The 24308-nt window shown below is 39.9% G+C and overlaps 1 protein-coding gene across 1 annotated transcript in view; it reads left to right on the plus strand.

Moving 5' to 3' along the window:
* Positions 1–3076: 3076 nt before the first annotated feature.
* The window catches only part of PIK3CB (phosphatidylinositol-4,5-bisphosphate 3-kinase catalytic subunit beta), a 224566-nt gene continuing 203334 nt past the window's right edge, over positions 3077–24308 (plus strand). Inside the window, exon 1 of the mRNA XM_039488094.1 lies at positions 3077–3394. The gene's annotated coding sequence lies outside the window, so the exon portion shown is untranslated. The remainder of the gene's footprint in view (positions 3395–24308) is intronic.

Consider the following 24308-nt stretch of genomic DNA (forward strand, 5'->3'; position numbering starts at 1 on the left):
CAGAGAAGTATGAACTCTCCGCAGTGTTACCAACCCTTGCAATTTTATCCGGAGTCGTGTGATAGTTGTTTGTCCTGAAGCCCCAGCTCCTGAAATCATATGACTCTGTGAGAGTCTATGCTTTCATTTAAAAAACATAGTTTCTAGCCCTCGCAGTTGCAGACAAGATATTGAAAATACATCTCAAGTGTGACCTGAAGGCTCAGAAACCAGGAAGAAAAATTTTATATACAAAAACGTTATGATTTTTAAGCCAGTTTTATGATTTTTGAAAGCTTGGGTTGGCAACATCATCACTGTAATTGTTATGTTCTATGTATGGTCTAACTTTTTTTTTTAAATTAGCATTGTAACAACCTATTTAATATTGTTACATGATAACAGCCAGGCAAGTGTAGACAGGCACATGTATGGAATTACAACATGAACACAAACAAGTATGGAATTCACATATGACCCTGAGAAATCTGCTTTCCCCTTTCTTCCAGAAAATATGCATATAGTTTCTTCACTCTTTCAGGTAATGAGGCAAGATCCACCTCTTCACTAAGCCTCCCTCCAATAAAACCACCAGGGTCAGCCTTCAGAGGGGCTGGTGAGAGATAAGAGAGGAAGAAGAAAAAAAGAGAAGAATAAAAAAAAGGCAGTGTTAGATAGAAAGAAGGATACAAAAGAAACTGAAATGGTGAGAGACCAGAGATAAGATTATCAGGATTTTCTGAATTCTAAGTAAATTGATATGAATGATGCCAAAGTACAATGATAATAAGGTCTTAAAAGTATGAAAGATATGACAGACAGCAGACAGGCTGTCTGTTGTCTGAAAAACAACATTGCCATTGGGTCACATTCAGAAAGTTTTCTTCACAAGCATAAAGACAAGAAGCTTAATGGGTCTGATTCTCCTTTCCTTTACACCACTTTATTAATAGTAATTAGTAGTAGTATTATAACAATGGCATCTCTACTGGCCCCAGTCAGGATTGGGGCCCCATTGTGCGAGGTGCTGTACATGAAGATAAATTATACATTTGGTGTTCCTATTACTTGCTTTCTGGTTTTTGTGTCTTTAGGAATCACATTATTAGGCATTTCTCCACAACCACAAGGAGCAGAAACTTACTTTTTAAAAAAGAAAAAGAAAGGTGAGAGTCTCGCGTGATCACATGATTCCAGAAACTGGAGATTTACTGAAAACACTAAATATCACAAACTCACAAAAAATTGTGAGTTGACAATACTGGTTGCAGTTCATCAAGCAGGCCTGATAATGACAATATAAGGACAGTGGCATAGGTTGGTTTTCAAATCACTGGAGATACTTTTGCAAATGCTCTTCCAATAACTTCTTCATTCCTGGCAGGAAAACAAAATGTGTCATATCATGGTGTAGTACTGTGGAGCCTTGTAGAACTCTTTGGGAATAATACAATGTAACCCCCTGCACTAGAGGGTGTCCATATAGTGCTGTGGTATTCTAGTCCCTTTTGGATATTTGGTAGTGTGCTCTGTGTATCATAAACTCTGCTGCAAAAGCTGGAGTGACTCTTGTGTATATTTCATGGGAGAAAAAGGACTATTGCTAAATACGCATGTGAGCACTGGCAGAAAAGATGAGTAACCTACCTTGACCACCCCACCGCAGCTGAGAAGAGGAGAAGAGAAAGAGACACATTGCCCTGTGGGGCTTCCCAAGCTTGCAACTGGGGGTTCCTTTAGTCCAGACCTCTTAGGAGGCAATTCAGCATTTACCTGTAGATCCCACTGACAGAGGACATTCTCTTCATTGGTCTCACTGAGGGGCAGCTCTCTGTTGTCCTCCTATCATCCAGCTTTAGTGGTTGGCTCATGTCTCCTGCTTGCAGGTTCACCCTCCTGGCCTTCCCTCTGCAGACAGCCCCCCAGCCCATAGGTGCCAAGATTTGTGCGGCTCCCTGAGATATTTTAGGCAAATTTAATTAACTGATTTGCATATTTGCAAATAAATTGTCTATGACCATAGACTCTGATTTGTGTTCAATATGTCCTTTCTGAGCAGTGGCACAAAACTTGGTATCTTTTAGGCTGAGGCAGGTAGGAGAACAAGATACAGGATGATCAGCAGTCTCAGCCCAGTCTGCTGTTTGCCTGATTCTCTTACCCTAATGACAACACTTCCTCTTCCTGGTAACATAGTGCCCTCTATTGACTTGAAGCTGAGCTGGGTCTGTGGCCCTCCCAGAATTTCATGTGACCCAGTCTTTTCCACCCAGCAGCTCATTTGAGGAAAGAGGATGTATCCATCCAATGATGAACCAACAGCTTCATTGCAATATTTAAGATTTGAATTTGAAAGAAACTGAGGGAGAGGGAACTAGAACTTGGGTAGTCTTTAATATAATTTGATGTTAAAAGCGTTGATAATGGCACATTACGATTGAAAATGTAATAAAAATAAACTCAGGAAAGGTTATGATTTCCAATGGCAACTGTAACTCCCTCCTGGCATGCATGCAGCAATTTGTACTATGGTACATGCTATTAAACTTCCTGGAGAGTTTACCTTTGGACTGAGAATAACTGCACGCACACAGCTAAAGACACACAATCAGACTGAGGGTAAAGTTCTGAAAAGCTGTAAGAGCCTGAAAATTAAAAGTTGAAATGAAAGGGCCTCCCCTCCTCAACCATAACTTTAGCATCACTACCCGACTGCTTTGTCCGCAGAAGCTCCAGAGTGAAGGAGAATCTTGTAATCACTGAAACTGCAACTGTTATCCTATCTGTTTTAATCAGATTTTGATTTGAAGCCCATGGTAGTTACTTAATTGATTTAAAGAAAGTTTTGGTTAAAAATATCACTGCATTTTGGCTCTTGTGTACTTGGAGCAGCCTTTGTTTTAAGAGTCTGTGTACATGCATGGGTGTTTGTGTACAACACTGCTGAAAATACTAATTCACCCAAGCAGGAAGTCAATCTGGTCACAGTCACTCTATCTTTCCAACACCCTCCCCCTGCCAGCCAAGAGGAGGAGTTTACTCATTACATACCAGACACTGGCAGATCCCATCTTTTATTTAGGCTTTCTGAAGGCTGACACACGCATTCTGTTTCAACAGGAGCTCAGATCTTTATCAGCTTTTATTTGTTCACTTGGTAGAAATCTGAGAGGGAAAAGGTTCAGCCTGTACTTTGGATTGATACACGGTGGGAGACTGAAGGACTTAAAACTTCAAAAGGAATTGGGTGTGCTGCAGGAACATGACGGAGGCATGAAACGCCAGCTGTGCTGATAAGTGGAGCCTCTGTGTAATTTACGTGTGTGTTTGTGGAAACCTGGCTAGAGAACACACACAAACTAGGACAGCTACGTCCTACCTTCCTAGAGGATCTGATCCAGACACCTGAACAAGGGTAGGAAAGCAGGTTCTTTTTCCCCTCCCCTCTTTACAAGAAAAACAGGCTCTCAGAGTGATTGTTCATCTATTTATAAAGTGTTACATCAGCTAGCCAGGAAATTCTGTCTCCTCACCTCTTGTAGACTTGTTTTCAAAAGTTACAGCCTGACCTGATTTTCACCGTGGTTTATGTGCTTAAATTTATAGAGAGACAAGATACTCTGCTATGAGTTAAGTAGGTGGTGAGAAGCTGGGACAATAATAAAGTGGGAATGAATTGATTTTTGCCAGCTGAGTTTGTGTCTACACTACAGAAGCAAAATGTTTTAGGTGAGGGGAGAGGAGATGAATGTTGTTAACACTTCTAGAAAGAAAATCACTGGTAATGCACTATTTTGCTGAATATTGATTGAAAAATACTTAAATTATTTGTTAAAGCCAGAAAGAGTAAAGAGATTTAATTCAATCTGGATGGGGTATTAAATACTTAAGAGCTGAGAGATTTGAGATTCTTTTATTTAAAAGACTTCCTGAGCTTTTTCATTTTTTAAGGTCTGTTAATAACACATTCTGGGAACCAGCTGCTGGCCAACAGTATGATTATTCTGACTAGTGTAGAAATGAAGGAGATGGCACTGCAAAACATAGTTGTTTTAATTCCTATGAAAGCCCTGGGATTTTCCCCGCATTACAGGCACCACCCAAGGCAGAGTGCAGAAGCAGAACTGCAATATGGCCTGTTCCTGTTCCCATATCATCAACAAAATTACCATTGGTTTCAATTGGAGGATAATTGGGCCCCCTTTTGTAGCCTGCCTTTCCTCCCACCCCCCATGTGTGGTCTCCTTACTTGATAGCCCTGCATCCATGGATGGCTTTTCTCATCTTGTTAGCAATCTGCTCACTCAGTTTCCATTCAGTGGATGTCAATTGTATGAGTTCCTGATTCGCACCCTCAGGGATGTAAATCCACTGCAGGTGCCTCTATGGTTCTTGGGCAGGCCGGGGGGGGGGGGCACAAGTCTAAGGGACCCCACCAGAGCTGTTGCCCTCACAAGGGAAGAATCAACAGCTTCAAGAGATGTTCTGTAAGGCGGTGGTGGAGGAGAAGCAAGATAAGAGGGGGGCACCCTTGGGGAAAGCTGCCAAATTGCCACCTTCACTGCAGGAAGCCCCTCCACCCTGTCTGGGCATGTGGAACAGTGACTGGCAGCATCTTCAAAGTTCCACCCATCTGTCAGCTTGCTGCTCCTCCTGTTCTCCTCCAATGTGGGTTAGGGGCCTTTGGGGCAGGTATGGGGAGGGGAAAAATGTTCTGCTCACTCCCTTCATCAGTTAAACTGTGTCCTAATTTTCTCTAGTGTTATCTGTTTCCTTAAACATTTTCCATATTTACTGTCCAAAGCTATAATCTGTAGTTCTTTAGTAACAGAAAGCATTTCATGTTGCTTGCTTGTCTTTAGCATACCAAGGTTTTCTCGGGATACCATCACTTTCCATGTTTCCTTCCCAGCTAAACTTCTCACTGGGCCTACCCCAACTCTCACATTGTCTCAGGATGTGACTCCTCATGAAAGCATCCAATCAATAACCTGTGACTCAGTTTACCCAGCAGGCCAGACTCCCTCCCAAATAGGCCTCTGACTCCTAACTGGCCAGAAGAGATTCTTGCTGTAATGTGTCCCTTTCAGACACTACATTGTGTTGAGCGGTGTAGCATGCCGCAGGTTATTTTAGTTGAAGAGCTGTTAAAGCATGAAGCAGATTGCTGAGAATCTGCTTGTGTGTGTATATATATATATATATATATATACACACACACACACTTTACTACTTGTAACCATTACATCCTGCAAGAGAGCTCATAAAACTTCAATGGCACTACATTTGGGGTATGCATTTCCATGTGATTGGGGCCTGTATTAAAATGATGCTTTGTAGGTGATGTATCAGTAGCTGGTTTTATACCTAAACCTAAAAAACAATATGCCAGTGCTTGGTGATGTCAGGACAATTTGTCATGTTCCCTTTTAACTTTGTGGAGAATAAGAGTCGGCAAGCTCTGAAACTGAGCTGGCAGCCAGCAAGGGTCAGGTCCATGGGCTGAAGAAATGCCCCCGGGAAAAGGAAGTTGAACTGCAGCAACTGAGCTCCTTGCAATCCTTCATCTTATCTTTGCACAAGCACCATGTTTTTGGTAGGAGCTCACACTTAATATCCCCATTGCTGGGTCCCCTATCTCTTTCTAATGCGGTTGGCTCCACAGTTGGCAGCAGAAGTCTCCGGGACTCCTTCAGAGGGCAAGAGTGGTCAGGCATAGAGGTTGGGTTGTTTTGTTTTTTAATTTAGAAATTAAAATAAAAAAATTAAGACAAATTGTTGTTTATGAAAATTAAAAAATAACAAAACATTTGATTCAGAATGCTTCTGCAGTGCCTCCTGGGAATTGAGTTTGGGTGCATTATTGCCCCCATTCTCCTCTATGGGACAGGCGGCCTAACGAGACTACATCTCCCAGTCTGCACTATGATCTCCCATCTTGACCACAGTCCCTGACCCTGGTGCATCATAGGAAGTGTAGTGCAAGTGGGGATCTGACTCAGAGGAGCATGAAGACTTCCATGAGGAACCACAGCAGCATTTCCCAGAGTGAAGTGTGTTGGTTTTCAGCATGATGTTTTGGTTGAAAACAGAAAATGTCTCAGTTTTTGAGTGTTTGGTTTTTCAACATAAAGTCAAAATTTTCTGCCATAAGTAGAAATTTTTAATGAAAAACATTGTTTTGTCATGCTCAATTTCCCATTCAAAAAACCATTTCAATTGAACTATTTTGGGTTTTTTTGGACAAGCCCTAGTAAAGAACCATAGAGAAACCAGTGCTGTAGGGGGATAGAAAGACCCACCAGTGAAACGTTCCCTGCCATGTTATCCTAATGTAGAACTTCCTTCCACAGGATTTGGAAGCTTGCATAGGCCTTAAGATAGCACCCTACAAGCCTCTGCTTTGAGTGAGTGGCCCCTTTCGTACACTGCTAGTGTTAGCACCTGTGCAGTCCAGTTGACAAGCCAACAAGTTGATTTTGCACACTCATGACACACACATTTAAATGCAATGTTTTGAGAAACCAGGAGAAAGATAAGCTGTGACATTGTACATTATATCAAGTTTCATCCTTGGCTCAATCTGTCACAAATAATTGTATGCCCTATCGTTTCAGCTTCCCTACTTCTAGCGTAGATTTCCCTTCTCTTTCATACAGTGCTGCTTTAACAAAAAGGAAAGTTTGTGGTGGATAGTAGTAACACATAGCTTTTTAGATCGGTCTATGAGACTCTCAAGTTAGGCTTGCCAAATATTAATGTGGATGTCTCTAGCATCTGGCACTGAGAGAGGTTAGAGACAGGATACTGGATAGATGACCTCATTCCTATCTTCCTGTGTGCTGAAAAGTTTGCTCTGCCACATTTTTCTCCATAGGTGGAACTTTATTTTAAAGATATTGTAAAAATATAAATAACCTTCTGACCTTCCTCACTTCCATTTTTTCCTCTACCTTATTCACCATTTCCTTTTCCTCCTGCTTACACTGTTATTTTCATAAACACTGATTGAGATACACTAACCTACTATCCACTATTTCCATACTAATGTATTTGAGAGGAGAAGAAAAGAATTTGCTGAACATTGCTGCTAGTTCTTTCCAACACCCTATATCTCACAGCAGTTAGGCCCTGATTTTTCACAGGTGCTGAGCTCCCATAGATGTCATTGGAGTGATGGGTGCTTAGCATGCTGAAAATCAGAACCATAATGTGGCTAAGGAGTCACCGTCAACCAGGAGTCCTAGTTATAAGCACAGTTAACTTTTTAATTGTGTAGTCTTAGGCATCAAGAGAGTGATTTTCAAACTGCAGGCATGGGCCACGAAGTGAGTTACACTTGTCAAGGGAGCCCTTAAGATAAAGAGATAGGATTTGTATTTAGGATCCACAAATAAATAGAGTGATTCTCTATATTTTCTGTATATGTGACCTCAGTTTTACTTCTTGGGGAATTTTTTAAAAAATATATCTTTGTGTAATCAATAGAAACACTGTGGGCATTGAAACAGCTGTGGGAAGGTTGTTTATGAACTATTTAATTATTTTCAGGTAGCTTGGAATATGTAGTGTGCTTGGCATACATTGTATGATTACCATAACCAGTCTTGCAAGCGATGATAAGCCGAACAGCCATCACTTCTACTTTTGAAGTATTGCTGGGGGTTTTTTATTTTAATTTTTTCATGTGAAAGACTTCCTCACTGAGATGAAAAGATCCCCCTCCCAAAAAACCCCAGTGACCTAAGGCTTACACTATTACATCATCATTTTGTGGATGACTTTTGTCTTATATAATCCCATTTTCTTTTCCATTTTAAACTCAGCTATCGAGATCAATGCTCTCACCCTGCATTCTAGAAGTCAAGGTACCATAAACAGACACTATAAAGTTAGCATATATTACCCCACTACTCCTTAAGACTGAGAACACTACTTCTGTTAAATCACAGGAATTAAGAATTATTTTTTTTTGTCTTTGGCTTCACATAAACACCATCTTTCAGAGCTGTGATGAGGAGGAAAACTATTTCATCGTGGTTCTGTATTGTCTTTGAATATGTAGAGAAGCACTCTGTATCCTGTAGGTATATTTCCGAGTGGTGGTAATCGTTGAAGGTCTGATCTGCATATTTATGAGCAGATTGCCTCTCTGATCTGCCTACAACCTCCTCTGCTCAGGTTTTGCACGCTGTGACACAACTTTGTTGGCGGGACCATGGTCAGCCAGCATATGTGTGATCATTTACACAGTTTTTACGCTTATTTGGGGAGAAATGATGCTTGGCTCTAGCCTGGAACCAGAATCTAGCCTAAAATGAAAAATCTAACAGATAACCTAACTCATCCCATTGCCTCCTAGGATATTCAGCAGGTCACACCCAACTGTGAGCCGCCTTCTGCATAGCACTGTGTAAAATTACCTACTGATGGCATCCCAGTGGAACCACATCTTGTAAAAATGGACAAATAAATAGGAAAATAGCATAGAAAAGTGAACATAGTGACAGTTCAACAATCTACAGCATCAGTTTAAAAAATTCAGGAGAAAAGGGATTCTTCTCAAACAGTACAAGTAGAAGATTACTGGCTCACACAAAACAAAAAATTCAAAGATTTGTGGAATTGCGACACCAGAAGACTGCTCTTCAGCATCTATCCCGCCTCTCTCATTTTTCTTCTTTTTTAGATGGCTTATTAGCATATGGGGGTGTTAAAATTGTGAGACCCTCTCTTTTTTTTCCCTCTCCTTTTCTCCATGAGAGAGTGGTGGTGGTAATGGGATTGTGAGATCACAGGAAGTTAATCTCCCCTCAACTAGTTTACTGTCATCTCATTTGTTGATGTCAAGTGAGGCACAGAGGCTAGACACAGACAAACATACTGGCTTTGGCTGTTGTATATTGGGAATAGTAGTAACCTCTATAGAGCAAGGTGAAAGGCATCTTCCTTTATAACACTATCATTGCTCTTTTTCAGTCACTTAGAGCTCTCTCAAAACAAATTATTTGGGGGAGGGGGTTAAAATTTTCTCCACTTGGTCTCACTGTGGAGATGAATTTTATTTTTGGTTCCAGCAAACTCTATTCAGCCTTCTTTTCTTTTCTTTTCTTTTCATACAGATAGCTTGTTTAGCTTGATATACTCAGACGAAAAACACAGTTTATCCGAAACCAAATTTAAACATAGCTTCAGTGCTTAAAATGGAGAGGTCAATAGCATGGCCTACACAAAGTGATGATATATTTCAGCTCCACGTGCTCCTGCTACCGCCCCTTTCCCCATCTTTTTTTTAACGAGCTGCACAAAAAAAAGAGGCTATGGAAATAACCACCTGTGTTCACTTACTTTCATATGCACCCACCATCAGACTACTGCATAGATTTAAATATACAAAAGGTATCTTGCTCAGCTTGATTTTTTTTTTAGTCTAAGAAAGACTTGATTTGCAAATAAATTTCTGAAAATCTAGTACCCGTTCATTATGCACCCTCTTCGTGACCTCAGAAAATAATACTGCATGTAGCTTTTAATTAAAAATACCAATTAAGCAGAATAAGGAGATTACATAGGACTACTTGATGATGTCAGTCTATTCATGGGCTTCCTCCTAGAGCATAACAAATGTGAGGAATCATAGAAACATAGGGCTGGAAGGGACCTCGAGAAGTCTAGTCCAGCCCCCTGTGCCATGGCAAGATCAAGTAACCTAGACCATTTCTGATAGGGCCTTTTCCAACTTGTTTTTAAAAGCTTCCCATGATGGGGACTCCACGACCTCCCTTGGAAGCCTAGGCTAAAGCTTAACTGCCCTTCTAGTTAGGTTAGATATTATGAAAAACTTTCTAACTCTCCCTTGCTGCAGATTGAACCTAATATTTCTTGTCCGACCTTCAGTGGACATGGAGAACAATTGATCACTGTTCTCTTTATAACAGCCCTTACCACATGGAAGACAAGTTATCAGGTTCCCCTTCGGTCTTCTTTTCTCAAGATTAAACATGCCCTGTTTTTTTAATGTTTCCTCATAGGTCAGCTGTTCTAAACTTTTTATCATTTTTGTTGGTCTCCCCTGGACTTTTTCCAATTTGTCCACATCCTTCCTAAATTGTGGTGTCCAGAATTGGACACAGTACTCCACCTGAGGCCTCACTAGTGCTGAATAGAGCGGGACAATTACCTCCTTTGTTTTACATACAACACTCCTGTTAATACACCCCAGAATCACATTAGCCTCTTTTGCAGCTGCTTCATATTGATGACTCATATTCAGTTTGTGGTCCATTATAACCCCCAAATCCTTTTCAGCAGTCCTACCACCTAGCCAGTTATTCCTCATTTTGTAGTTGTGCATTTGATTTTTTCCTTCCTAAGTGAAGAACTTTGCACTTGTCTTTATTGAATTTCATCTTGTTGATTTCAGACCAATTCTCCAAGTTGTCAAGGTCATTTTGAATTTTAAACCTGTCCTCCAAAGTGCTTGGAACCCCTCCCAGCTTGGTGTCATCTTTAAATTTTATAAGGATACTCTGTACTCCATTATCCAAATCATTAATAAAAATATCAAATAGTACCAGACCCAGGATCGACTCCTGCAGGATCCCACTAGAAAAACCCTCCCAATCTGACCGCAAACCATTGATAACTACTCTTTGAGTATCAGAGGGGTAGCTGTGTTAAAGCAGCAAAGAGTTCTGTGGCACCTTATAGACCAGGGGTCGGCAACCTTTATTATCAAAAGAGCCATTTTGCCCCCTCTTCCACTAAAGAAAAATAGTCTGGAGCCGCAAAACATAACACTGCTTATAAACTTTTAAAAGTTTTAATCTTGTTTTAATCTTTTTTTAATTTTACCTGTTACAACAACAGAATACAACAAACAGAAGTGCAGTGTGCATGTGTAGGCCTACTTTGAAATAAATTAAACACTGAACTATGCAGGCCTTTTTGAGTCCTTCCCGTATTTGTGTAAAATTAAAATAAAATGTAGCCCACTTTAATATAAAAAAACATATAGTTGCAGCTTAGCAGTTTTAAAAAAGTAAACATAAAATTAGGAACGTTTTTTGACAAGTCCATTTCAGTGTGCTTTCATCCTCTTTGGGTTTCTTTCTCGGCCAGCAATCAACCGAAGCACCTGAACATACAATAAAAAACTACATCAGCTCCGGGTCTGAAATAAATGGTTTTTTCTGAATAATAATAGCCTATTAAATGCTAGTGTTCTCACCTGTTTAATGTGACTTCTGTTTCTGAAGCTCAATGCTGATCTTCCCTGTGTCGGGGCTGTAAGATGTGACTTTGATCTTCACACAGGACTGTAGGCTCTCATTTGTGAGGCGGGAGCGATATTTGGACATTATTAAGTTCATGCTCGAGAAAACTTGCTTGCATAAGTATGTTGAGCCAAAGATGGACAGGACTCCAAATGCATACTTTTTCATGTTCATATACGTGTCGGGAATGGCACTCCATGTTTCAAAAACAAGACTGTCGGGTTTGGGGAGGTTGTCAATATCATTCCATTTGTGCTCTTTAGCGAGAGTGGCCTTCTGACGGGCGACTTCTTCGAGATCCGCTGTCAGGCTTTTGAACTTGGACACCCATAAGTCTTTATCCGCTATGTCGGCCAGTTCAATTTCAAGATCGGGCTGACTTATCCCTGTGAATGCGGATATGTTCAGCAGGGATGGGTCGATGTCCAGCGGTGTGACAGGGAAGGACAGTGTTTTTTTCCTTTCTGAACTCGCTGAATCTTTCTCCAAATGCAGCTTGCATTGCCATAATTGCACGGTGTAAATAATCACAATTTATGTGATTGTTCTCTTCTTTGAACTCTCTCAGGGAGGGGAAGTGAGAGAGCGTACCTCTCTGTACATCTCTGGCAAACACTTTCATCTTGTGCTCAAACGCCAGAACATCCTCCAGCAACTGCAGGGCCGTGCTTCCCTTTCCCTGGAGATTTTTATTCAGCGTGTTTAAGTGACTTGTCATATCCACCATGAAATAAAACTTTTCCAGACAATCGAGGTCTCCCAGTTTGGGATAGCTGAGGCCTTTGCTTTCCAAGAAGGTTTTCACATGTTCCAGACAAGCAGCGAAGCGTTTCAGCACGTCTCCCCTTGACAGCCACCGAACTCTGTTGTGCAGCAGGAGATCCAAATATGCGCTCTCGACTTCATCTAACCATGAACAAAACTGTCAGTGGTTTAACCCGTTTGCAATTATTTTGTTCACTATCTTAATAACGAGGTTCATCACTTCCACACATTCAGGGGGGAATGTTTGAGCGCACAGTGCTTCTTGGTGCAAGATGCAGTGAAACGTCATCAGCTCTCGATCCAGCGACTTTTGAAGTAAATTCACAAAGCCCTTCTGTGCTCCTCTCATACTGGGTGCACCATCAGTAGACACTGACACCAGGTGAGTGGTGTTTATTCCTTTGGCTTTTAGACAACTCAAAACAGCCTCACAAATGTCCTGTCCCCGCGTTTGGCCCTTTAGCGGTATAAGTTCAATCAGTTCTTCCTGCGGCCCATCAGAGTTCACATATCTGCATAACAGTGCTGTCTGCTCAATATCGTTTACATCACTCGACTCATCACAGGCAATTGAATATGCTTGAGCTGAATTGATGTCATCAATTTGCTTACTGGTGATGTTTGTTGCCATTTTAATGGTCCTGTCCTTGACGGTCTTTGCAGAGAGAGGCATTTCTTTAATTTTCTGAATAATTTCTTGTTTGTTTTTGAATTCGGAGAATAGATGCTCTGATATTTTTATGAACGATTCTTTCATGTATTCTCCGTCTGTGAACGGCTTCCCCCTCCTTACGATCTCATGAGCTGCCACAAAACTAGCAGCTGTAGTTGAGTTTGGAGAGTTGATCCACTTCTTGAAAGTATGTTTGCTCTGCTCAACTTTCCGTAGTAGTTCCAAAATCGCTCTTTCGCCCATCTTCAGTTGGGTACTTTTCAGAAAATGCTGAGTGCTTGTTTTGAAAACGTCTTTCAACATTACATTTTTTGTTGTTTGCTAATTTCTCGCCACATATCAAGCACACAGGTAAGCCAGCGTCATTGGCAGTGAAGGCAAAGGAATCTGTCCATGCAGAATTAAACTCTCTATTTTCTTCTGAGATTTTTCTTTTTTTGGATGTATTCATGGTTAGCTTACCGCGGGGGTCACACACTCAAGAAGCCACCTGCAGGTAAAGGCGAGGGCTATAGACGTGGATGTGACGCATATTTTAATTGACAAATTATAAAAACGTTTTAAAAATTCGATGTTAAAGTATCACCTCGAACTCCAAGATAACTGTGCAACAAAATAAACAAAAATAAAATAATATATAAATAAAAATTAAATTAATAAATAACCGTTATTCTTTTTTTTTCTTTTTTTTTCTTTTGTCAAGGCCGAAGGGAGCCACAACAAGGAGGCTGAAGAGCCGCATGCGGCTCTGGAGCCGCGGGTTGCAGACCCCTGTTATAGACTAACAGACGTTTTGGAGCATGAGCTTTCGTGGGTGAATACCCACTTCGTCGGATGCATGTAGTGGAAATTTCCAGAGGCAGGTATAAATATGCAAGCATCAGGCTAGAGATAACGAGGTTAGTTCAATCAGGGAGGATGAGGCCCTCTTCTAGCAGTTGAGGTGTGAATACCAAGGGAGGAGAAACTGCTTTTGTAGTTGGCAAGCCATTCACAGTCTTTGTTTAATCTGAGCTGATGGTGTCAAATTTGCAGATGAACTGAAGCTCAGCAGTTTCTCTTTGAAGTCTGGTCCTGAAGTTTTTTTGCTGCAGGATGGCCACCTTAAGATCTGCTATTGTGTGTCCAGGGAGACTGAAGTGTTCTCCTACAGGTTTTTGTATATTGCCTTCCTAATATCTGATTTGTGTCCATTTATCCTTTTCCGTAGGGATTGTCCAGTTTGGCCGATGTACATAGCAGAGGGGCATTGTTGGCACATGAGTGTAGTCTTTCAACCAGTTGTGCACCCACCTTATAGTAAATTTATCTCAACCACATTTCTCTAGTTTGCTTATGAGAATGCCATGCAGAAGTGTGCCAAAAGCCATACTAAAATCAAGGTGTATCACATTATTGCTTTCTTTCCCCGCCATCCACTAGATCAGTAATCCTATCAAAGAAGGAAATTAAGTTAGTTTGGCATGATTTGTTCTTGACAAAAGCATGCTGACTATTCCTTATAACCCTATTATACTCCAGGTGCTTACAAATTGATTGTTTAATAATTTGCTCCAGTATCTTTCCAGCTCCTGAAGTTAGGCTGACTACAACTCCCTGTGTCCTCCTTGTTCCCCTTTTTAAAGACAGGTGCTATGTTTGTCCTTCTCCAATCTTCTGGGACCTCTCCCATCCTCCAGGCGTTCTCAAATATCATTGCTAATGGTGCTGAGATTGCTTTGGCTAGTTCTTTAAGGATCCTAGGATGAATTTCATCAGGCCCTGCTGACTTGAATACATCTAACTTATCTAAATATTCTTCAACCTGTTCTTTCCCTATTTTGGCTTGCATTCCTTCCCCCGGTTGTCAATATTAATTGTGTTGAGGATCTGGTCATCATTAACCTTTTTAGTGAAGACTGAAGCAAAATAGGCATTAAACATCTCTACCTTCTTAATGTTATCCGTTAACAGGGAAGGAGAGCTAATAAGTAGAGGACCTACACTTTTCTTCATCTTTCTCTTGCTCCTAACATATTTAAAGAACCTCTTCTTATTGCCTTTTATGTCCCTTGCCAGGTGTAATTCATTTTGTGCCTTAGTTTTTCTGATTTTGTCCCTACACGCTTCTGCTGTTTTTCTCTACTCTTCCTTATCAATTTATCCATGTTTCCACTTTTTGTAGGATTCCTTTTTGATTTTCAGGTCATTAAAAAGATCCTGATGGAGCCATATGGGTATCTGGGGGGAGGGATAGCTCAGTGGTTTGAGCATTGGCCTGCTAAACCCAGGGTTATGAGGGGGCCATTTAGGGAACTGAAGTAAAAATCTGTCTGGGATTTGGTCCTACTTTGAGCAGGGGGTTGGATTAGATGATCTCCTGAGGTCCCTTCCAACCCTGATATTCTATGATTCTTTCTTTTGGACTGGAATTGTTTGAATTCAGTTGTGAATTTAATATTGTCTCCTTGAGGAACTGCCAGCTCTCCTGAACTCCTGTTTCCCTTAGATTTTCTTTCCATAGCACCTTACTTACCAGTTCTCTGAGTAAGAGTCTGCTTTTTTGAAGTCCATAGAAATGATCAAGGTATAAACTTTGTCTATTTTATAGAATATGAAAGGAATTGAATTACCTTCAAGCTGCAGCTCAACTCTCAAAATGATAGAGACTTCCTGCTGAGACTTTTGGGCTCTGAACCTTAATTGATTCCATGATGAACTTTCCTATAGTTACCTTAAGTGATGTTTACAGTGCTTCCTTTCTTTTAGTGTCAAATATCCAGTTACCAGAAACCTTAATTAAAGCAATCACACAGAATAGGTCAGATGCTCACTTGGTATTAAACTCTAGTTCACAGTTCACTGTAGTTGAACTATGCCAGTTTATATATACCAACTGAAGATCTGGACCAAAGACTACTCTTTAAAATAGTAAAGATCAATTTTATACTGACAACACTTTGTATTTTCAAAGCACTGAATAAATATTAGGCTGACTGTTAGTTAATTATTGTATTATTCATTGGAGGAATTTGTACTTGTTTGATTTTGTGATGGGAAGATAAGAGCCTCCTAAACATGCCATATATTTTTGCTGTTAGAATTACTGGACAGTTATTCTAGTTTGTCTGACAAACTATGTGTGAATTATGACCTAAGCCTGAACAGAATTTTTGAGGTTGGGATAACTTTCCCTACATGATCATAAGTTTTCATTTTGGTGCACCTCTGCACTTTCTGCTTGAAAGAGATGCTGGGAACACCAAAAATTTCAGAGAGAGCAAGTTTTCATAAGATTTCTGGCATAATTGTGCAGACTCTGTACGTGTTTGGCTAAATAGTCCCATTTCTGGGTGCTTTCTTTGCTTATAGGAACTGAGCATCCAGATTTCTTAAGGTTCACTTGTCACCTGTTTGTACCCATGTAGTATGATCATTTTATAAACCAGTATGAAAGTTCCTTATTTTTCTGTCAATCAAAGGTACAGTACAGTAGATGTCATTTAAAAAAAAGACAGCTTGGTCATAGCTACAGGTTGAAAACAACTATTTCAATTACAAACATGGGTTAGAGTCTTAGTTACATAATTTTAAAAATCCACCAAATTCCAGGGCTGCAATTGGTGCAGTTTTGTGTATTGGGGGAGCTTTATACGATCTTCCCATTTCCCTATGATTCTGCAGCCAGTTCAGATCGCAGCATGATTTAAAGCAGTCTAAGGACTGCAGTAAGTTGTGCTGGTTGGTAATGGCTCCTATGGTTGGGGGTGGGAGGCATTTCACAGCTGGAAATTGCCAGAGCTCAATAGCACTTTGGCCACACCCCTTTGCCTGGCCATGTCTCCTATGCTATGGCCTGCTTTTCTGCTTTTTATTCTTCCTTTTTATTGTGGGCATAAATAAATGGTAAAATTAAGATTACATGAGGTGCAAAGAAAATATTAATGTAATTGGTGGGGGAAGCAGTCACATAGGTCACAGCTGGATAAAGAATACAGTGTAAACAACATATGAAACAAATGGGATTGCATGAGATCTTAATGAGAGAAGTTCTGAAGGGCATTTGGTTTTTTAATGCAGTTCCCAATTTAAGCATTAACTTTAAAAGGTAACTACGTGCTCATATATCTGTCATATGAATCGTTCATAAAACTAGTAATTTTTTCCATGAGTAAGATGCTTTGTTCCTCTTCCTGGTCTGCCACAGCCAATATTTCTAAGTAATTATGATTTAGCAGCAACTGTCAGAAAGGCTTTGAACCAGTCTCCTGATTCCATTGCAGCCTCCAGAACTCTGAGCTGGCTGTTCCAGAGGCAGCATACCACTCAGTGATTAATAAAACTTGTGGGAACTGGGCATAGCAATCACAGCCTCGTGCTATTGGAAATACTGATTTACTGCAACTGTTGGATTAGCAGAATGATACAGGATCGTACAGCACCTCTGGACAGTGCACCAGGTTCGTAGCTAATGATGTAGCATTCAGAAAATAATGTAATTAAGAAAGAAATTACTACCTGACAAGTAGTCTGGAATGCTGGTCTGAGTATCTGCTCTTTTCCACAGCACCAGGAAGTAATGGAAGTTTGGCTGTTAACCAGAAACTCTAGTGTGGTTTTCAAGTTTGTACTTAGTTCATCTAATGATTTTTTTTTTGGAGGTGGGAACGGGGGGAAAAGGGGGCTTTTCTTTAGACTAAAGAACTTCAGCTCAATGTAAGTGATTTTTTTTTACTAATATAACAAAAATCATTTGATACCAGTTTTAAAACTGACACCAACAAAAAATTGGAAAAATAACTCGACAAATGATGGGCCTCTGCCAAATACCTTTCAAAAGTTCATATTTAGCTGGCCAGTTTGGATAAAAGCACTGGAAAGAAATTAAGTTAGTACTTTAATAAAAGTCCTTTTAATATCCTTACAATTATATCAGATAGGAAAAACTGAGTGGGGGGGGGAAAAGGGTGAAAACAAAACCTTGGAAAAGTGTAGCCAACCTAGATAGCAAGGTTAGTTAAAAAGATGGAATGAACTGGAACACAGTAAGATACACAATATCTGACATGAACAGAGCACATACTCTGGTTTGGAAAGACCATTGGACTCAGTGGGACTACTCCCATGTATGAAGTTATTCACATGTGTTTGCAGTTCTGAGGTCTAAATGTTCAGAATTTGAGACAACTGATATTTTTCTATGCAGTAATAATGCAGGTTACTATTCAGGATGCTCATTATCCAGAATGTTTATCCATCATAGAAAAAATCAATGAATCACTATATGTGGAATCTTTTTATTTGGACTATAAGGGCTTCATAACTGAAAGCAATAACAATAAAGTTGGCATAGAGGCATTCATTCTGGTTTTAGTAGACTTAAATTATCAGCCTTATCGTAGTTATGTAATGTGGTGTTAATGTCGATTTTTTTGCACTTAGCAAATGTGAATTGGTCATTTGCTGCTGAATGATGCAATGAACCAGTAATGTTTTTATTCAGTTAAGCAGGGTGCTGCTTCTGTGAGAAGTAAACATAGGTAGAAGAAAGAATTAGAAGTTCATCTTTGGGATAAAGGTTGGGAGGTCAATGTTATGAACATTTTTATGAACAATGTTATGACAGCTGCTATATCTAGCAGTCTGTAAGAAACTCCACAGGTGCAACTGAGAATGTCATAACACTTGTATACATACATGGAATATGTATAATTAAATGTCAATGCTATGAATTAACATTCTGGAGGTGGGATTTATTCATACTTTGTCCAGAAGAATTCCTTTCCAAAAAGGTTTATTTCAAACTAGATGTTTAAAATATGGCAGGAGTTTATTCTTTAGAACCACAAAACAAAAGTTTCTTTCAGGTGTATTTTATCAATGCCAAGAAAACTATATTACAATTAGGAAAGTATCCTGATAGTTAAAATGCTGCAGAAGGATCGGCACACTGAAGAGAAATACTACATGTCATAATGAAAAGCACAAAGCATCTTTTTTTGTGCTCTTCTGTATTACTATTGTAATTTAACTTTTACACAGTATGATAGCATTGCCTCTTTATTAGATAGTAAGTAGTTTCCATATAGATTTTTTTTGTTATCCTTTGAGGAAGGATCTCACCTGTTCTTTAGTGACAATTTAAAAAAAAAATTCAGTAAGTCCAGTGTGGCCAGCCTACTACGGAACCATAAGCTGTGGAGGGGGAAAAACAGCACTGGAGGTCAGTTTTGAAATCTGTATTTATGGAAACTAAGAAAAGGGCAACAGAGCATCCTTAGAGATCTGCAAATTTGCAGATCTCTGCCTTATATCTGTGGATATCCACGGATAACTGATCAGATGTGGATAAAAATTTTGTATCCATGCAGGGCTCTAAGCATCATTTAGCACAGGGGGACACACAGACAAGATGATTAACACAGCAATAGTATGGCAAGGAGCAAAACTGACAAGTAATATTAGAGCAGTGTTAACCCCTGAAGTGCTTTGGAATTTACTATGACATGAACTCTTATATTATCTGCCTTCAAGGTACACAGGTACAATTCACATTGAAGTCATTCATAGAATTGTAACTTATTGAATCTGAGTCCTGAACTGGGCCCAGCAACTCTGATACATTGTTTATTTGCTTATCTATGATGCATCAGAACAAGTTCACTTTAAAAGGTTACCCTGACTGCTGTTGAGGAATAAGAAGGGGTCTTAATTTGGGATGTCAGAAAGATCCAGTCCAAGGACCATTTAAATGTTCATATTTGAGTAGATGTTGTTGGACCCTAAGTTATGAAAGATATGTAGAATGCTTTTTGAGTCAGTCTAAAGCATTTTTCTTCATTATGGACGTCTTTTCAATGAAAAATTCTCTGAGAATTTGATAATTCAACTATCACTCCATCTCTTGGCGTCTAAACAAAGGATAAGTAAGTTTGTGTGATATGTTTAAGCACAAACACACATACCCTTGAGTCCAAATACTAAGTGGTTAGCTTAAAATCAGTTTTAGGGACTTATTCTAAGCAGGAAATGTCATGTTTATATTTTAAATTTGCACCCAAACCACGTATATTTGGACTGATATGCCAACAGGCCTTTTAGTGGCATCTCTCCCAAGCAGCTGATACCCAGGATGGACTGCTTCATTCACACAGTCTGATTAAAACTCTGATATAAATTTAAGTTAATGAGGGAACATTTAAAGTGGAATAGCCTTCCAAGTAAGGTGGTAGAATCAAGTAAAACTATTGTATTTAAGCAAAAACTGGATGACTATGTGGAAATTGAGTTTAAAAGGTACTAGGTCTCAATGCAACTCCCACTAAAATACGAGTCTTTCCAGAGAATTTGAATGGGCTAAGTTTTGTGTTTGCAAGTAGCCAACCTCCCATTTCAGGATAAGCAGGGACTCTCCCTGATTCTTGTTTTGTTTCTTCCTTCATCCTAGGCTGAGTGTTGGTTGGGTAAGTTGGGGGGCGGGGGAGCAGGAAGTTGTATGTGCATACTTTTTATTTATTTATTTAGTCTTCCCATTGCACAGACATTAATACAATCTTAAAGACTTTTCAAATTTACATTTTAATAAGTCCAAAAATTATATAGGACAGAAGGGACAGTGTTGTCATCAAGCCATCCAGACCTACTTCTGGTCCTGTACAAATACTCAATTATGAATACATGCTTAACCTGTCAGGCACAAATCTGACTCTCCCCTCCCTTACAGCATTGGAGGAGACATACCAATGAGGTTACATCAATGGGGCACTGGTATAAGAGACTTGGACTGCTAGAGCCTGCTCTTATGATTGAAATAAATGAAATTCCCATTAACTTTCATGGCCACAGGTCTGTGATTGAATTGCCTGAATAATCCAATATTTTTAAAAATGTGGAAAATAGATTTGCATTTTGGTTTACTCTGATCTTTCCTAGTGTTTCTAACAGAGATCGTGACAAAGTTATCTATAGACTTGAAACTAGTGTAACATGTTATAGATGGAATATGAAAGTGAGAAGTTCTTTCTCAGTTGAAATGCTGGTTTACTAGAGATTAGTATATACTTTTGATAGAAAAGCTGACCTACAGGAATATCCTACTTTTCTGTTTAATCATAAGTTTGTATTTCTTTGGTAAGCACAAAAAGATTTGAATGGAAATATACATTGATATTTACTTGAAATTAAAATAGGTTTATAAATATATATGTATAGATTCTTATCTTTTAAAACCTATTTTAATTTTAAATAAAAAATACTGAAAATAAATTGAATACCTTTTGTTTGTTTTTTACATTTCTGGACTAGTTTTCCACAAATATTTTTCTCATAGTAATTTCACACAAGTCTAAAAATGTAAAGCCTTCAAGAGTGTGAGTTTTAGTCAAGTAAACTGTTATATGAAAACATTACTAATGTAGAATTATGAGATATTGTTGTTCCTCTCTCTATAGCAGTGGTGAGGCCTCAGCTGGAGTACTGGGTCCAACTTTGGCCATCACACTTCAAGAAAGATATTAAAAAAATAGAGAGAGTTCAGAGGAGAGCAACAAAATTGATAAGAGGTTTAGAAAGCCTGACCTGTAAGGGAAGGTTGAAAGAATTTGACATGTTTACTCTAAAGAAAAGAAGGATGAGGGAGGACATAACAGTCTTCAAATATGGGAAAAGATTGTTATAAAGAGGATGGTGATCAATGTTCTTCATGTCCACTGAGGGTAGGACAAGTAGTAATTGCTGCCTAAAAACTAATCCTAAGGAGATATAATTTAGATATTACTAAAAGCTTTCCAACTAAAACAAGGGAGTTTGTGGAATCCCCATCATTGGAGGTTTTTAAGAGTAGGTTAGAACAGTGCTTCTGAAAGTTGGGCCGCCGCTTGTGCAGGAAAAGCCCCTGGTGGTCCGGGCCGGTTTGTTAACCTGCCACATCTGCAGGTTCGGCTGATCGCGGCTCCCACTGGCTGCAGTTCACTGCTCCAGGCCAATGGGGGTTGCGGGAAGCAGCACAGGCCAAGGGATGTGCTGGCTGCCCTTCCCACAGCCCCCATTGGCCTGGAGCAGCAAACCACGGCCAGTGGGAGCTGCGATCAGCCGAACCTGCAGATGTGGCAGGTAAACAAACCGGCCTGAACAGCCAGGGGTTTTCCCTGAACAAGCGGTGGAATGGCTTTGAGAATCACTGGGTTAGAAAACATCTGTCAGGTATAGTCTAAGTAAATTAATACTGCCTCAGCATGTGGGGATGGACTAGATGACCCTTTGAAGTCCCTTCCAGCTGCATTTCTATGATTCTGTGATTCTGAACAGGTATAATCTGATGATGATTTATATTGAAATCTATAGGAAATATTTTGAAAACTGAAGTACATTTTGCATTACAATGTATTTTTTTAAATAAATCATGGCTGTTTATATGTTCTCTGTAAATGGTGCCAGAGGGTTAGGGTGTCATTTTCAGGTGTCCAACATCCTTAGCCACTTGAAAATACCACTCCTCTCCCTATCCATATTAGAATTCCATTGACTGTTGTCTGAAAATTAGTTGTAAAGCTTTTTGAAGTCATTAAAAGTGGTACCTGTGAATGTCCTTTTTAGGTGGTTCAAGGATAAAGTTAGTGTGTGTTAAAAATTAAAGTTTTAACTTAAAGTTAAAATGTAGCATGTTTGTACCAGTTGTCTAGTGCCATTAGTAAAAGTGTTAGATTCCAATGGAGTGGTTAGAGGCAGTTTGTTTTAATTGGATTACGTCAATGTTTTGCTTCATCAACTCAGTGTAGCTTTATGGTGAGGATCATGGCAGTTGGAACAGGCTCAGCTGACAGCACTGTGATACACACACACACACAAAAAACATGGTATATTGATATAAAGCTATAGATAGCTATATAAACCCCCATATATTGGTTGGTATAAACATAATCACCTCATGTCTGCCTTCCACGTTCTTCTTTCCCTAGCAGATCCTCTCAGAGAATACGAAATGTTAAGGGACTACACTGTTGTTTAGGGAATCCTCTGTGCCATTGTAGACAGGCAACTAGACCACCATCATAAAGTTATAATTGCCTTTGAAACTGCATTTGCTTCAGAAACAAACACAGGAAATAGCTGAATCAGAGGTATGACCATCTCTCTGTCTCTCTCACTCACAATAACCACCTATAGAGGGACTTCTGTAGAAGTGGTTCTGAATCTTTCCAGACTACTGTATCACTTTGGGGAGTCTGATTTGTATTCATTACCCCAAGTTTCACCTCACTTAAAAACTGCTTGCTTACAATATCAGACATAAAAATACAAATGTGTAACAGCACACTAGTACTGAAAATTGCTTACTTTCTCATTTTTACTGTATAATTCTAAAATAAATCAATTGGAATATAAATATTGTACTTACGTTTCAGTGTATAGTATATAGAGTAGTATAAACAAGTCATTGTATGCAATTTTAGACTTCGCTAGTGTTTTTTATGTAGCCTGTTGTAAAACTAGGCAAATATCTAATTGTTGATGTACCACCTGGAAGACCTTTGCATACCCCTGGTTGAGAAGCACAGTTCTGTAGGACTGGGAATAAAGGGAGTTGCTGCAGAGGTAGCACTCCCTTCCCATGCACCGGGAGGGATTGGTTGAAGAAGCCTGGGAAGGGGATGTGAAGAAATTTCTGATTGGTAGACATGAAGGGGGAGGGCTAAACATTTATTCTTGCCATCATCACCTTCCTGTATCAGGAGCTTATCTCCAAACTCAGATGAACAAAATACTAACAGCTGTTGCTATTGCGTACAGCTTCCTAAATTAAAAAAATAAGATTGCTAGCTGGAGTAGAATTTTTCAAATAACCTGGAAGCTGGTGAGTCTTTCTGCTACCCCAGTCAAGACTGACCTAGAGCCCTGGTATTTTAATTTCAAAAATCTGAAGGTTTAGTAACTCCTTAACCAGACAAGAAAAATTATGGCTGCAGTAACTTCCTCATTCCTGTGAAAAACTCCAGAAAACTCCACTCTCCATCAGTAAAGCTCTGCATAGACAGCTGCAGCTAGCCAAAGGCACACCAGGGGGACCCCATTCCGAGGTACTCTCTCTGCACTGTGTACTTCCCTGACCCACTGATCATTACATACAATTTAAAGCAAATACAAGCTGTTTAATCAACAATTAATTTAAAAAAAGAATAAGGAAAAATGGGAAAGGTTAAAGGAAAACACATCACCCATGTGGCAGGGAACATTACAACAGTGTCTCTGGAACATCAGGGCAGTTCACTGTCTGTTTCTCGTAGGTGCCAGACCTCCTTCTCAGGCTCTGGCTGTGCTGCAGGGACGCTGCGGGTTGGACACTTGCTCTGATGGTGGCCACACACCTCTGGGCTATGGATGGTGAGACCCTTCTTCCCAGCATTAGCCCACCATCAGGTTAAGATCCCCCTCCCAGTCTGGCCTGCAAGTACCCTTGGCTGGGGGTGTCTTTCTGTGTTGGGCCCTTTGCCCAGAAGTCCCAACCTGGCTGGCCCCAGTTGCTCACCACACCTGGCTCTGTGGCTGCAGCTCTGTTCCCAGCACAGGATCTGCTCTCCCTGGGCTGTCTCTGGCTCTGTGGCTGCAGCTCTCCCTCCAGGACAGGTCTGCTCTGTGGG

Source organism: Mauremys reevesii, linkage group 9, assembly GCF_016161935.1.
Source record: "Mauremys reevesii isolate NIE-2019 linkage group 9, ASM1616193v1, whole genome shotgun sequence".
Classification (NCBI taxonomy): Eukaryota; Metazoa; Chordata; order Testudines; family Geoemydidae; genus Mauremys; species Mauremys reevesii.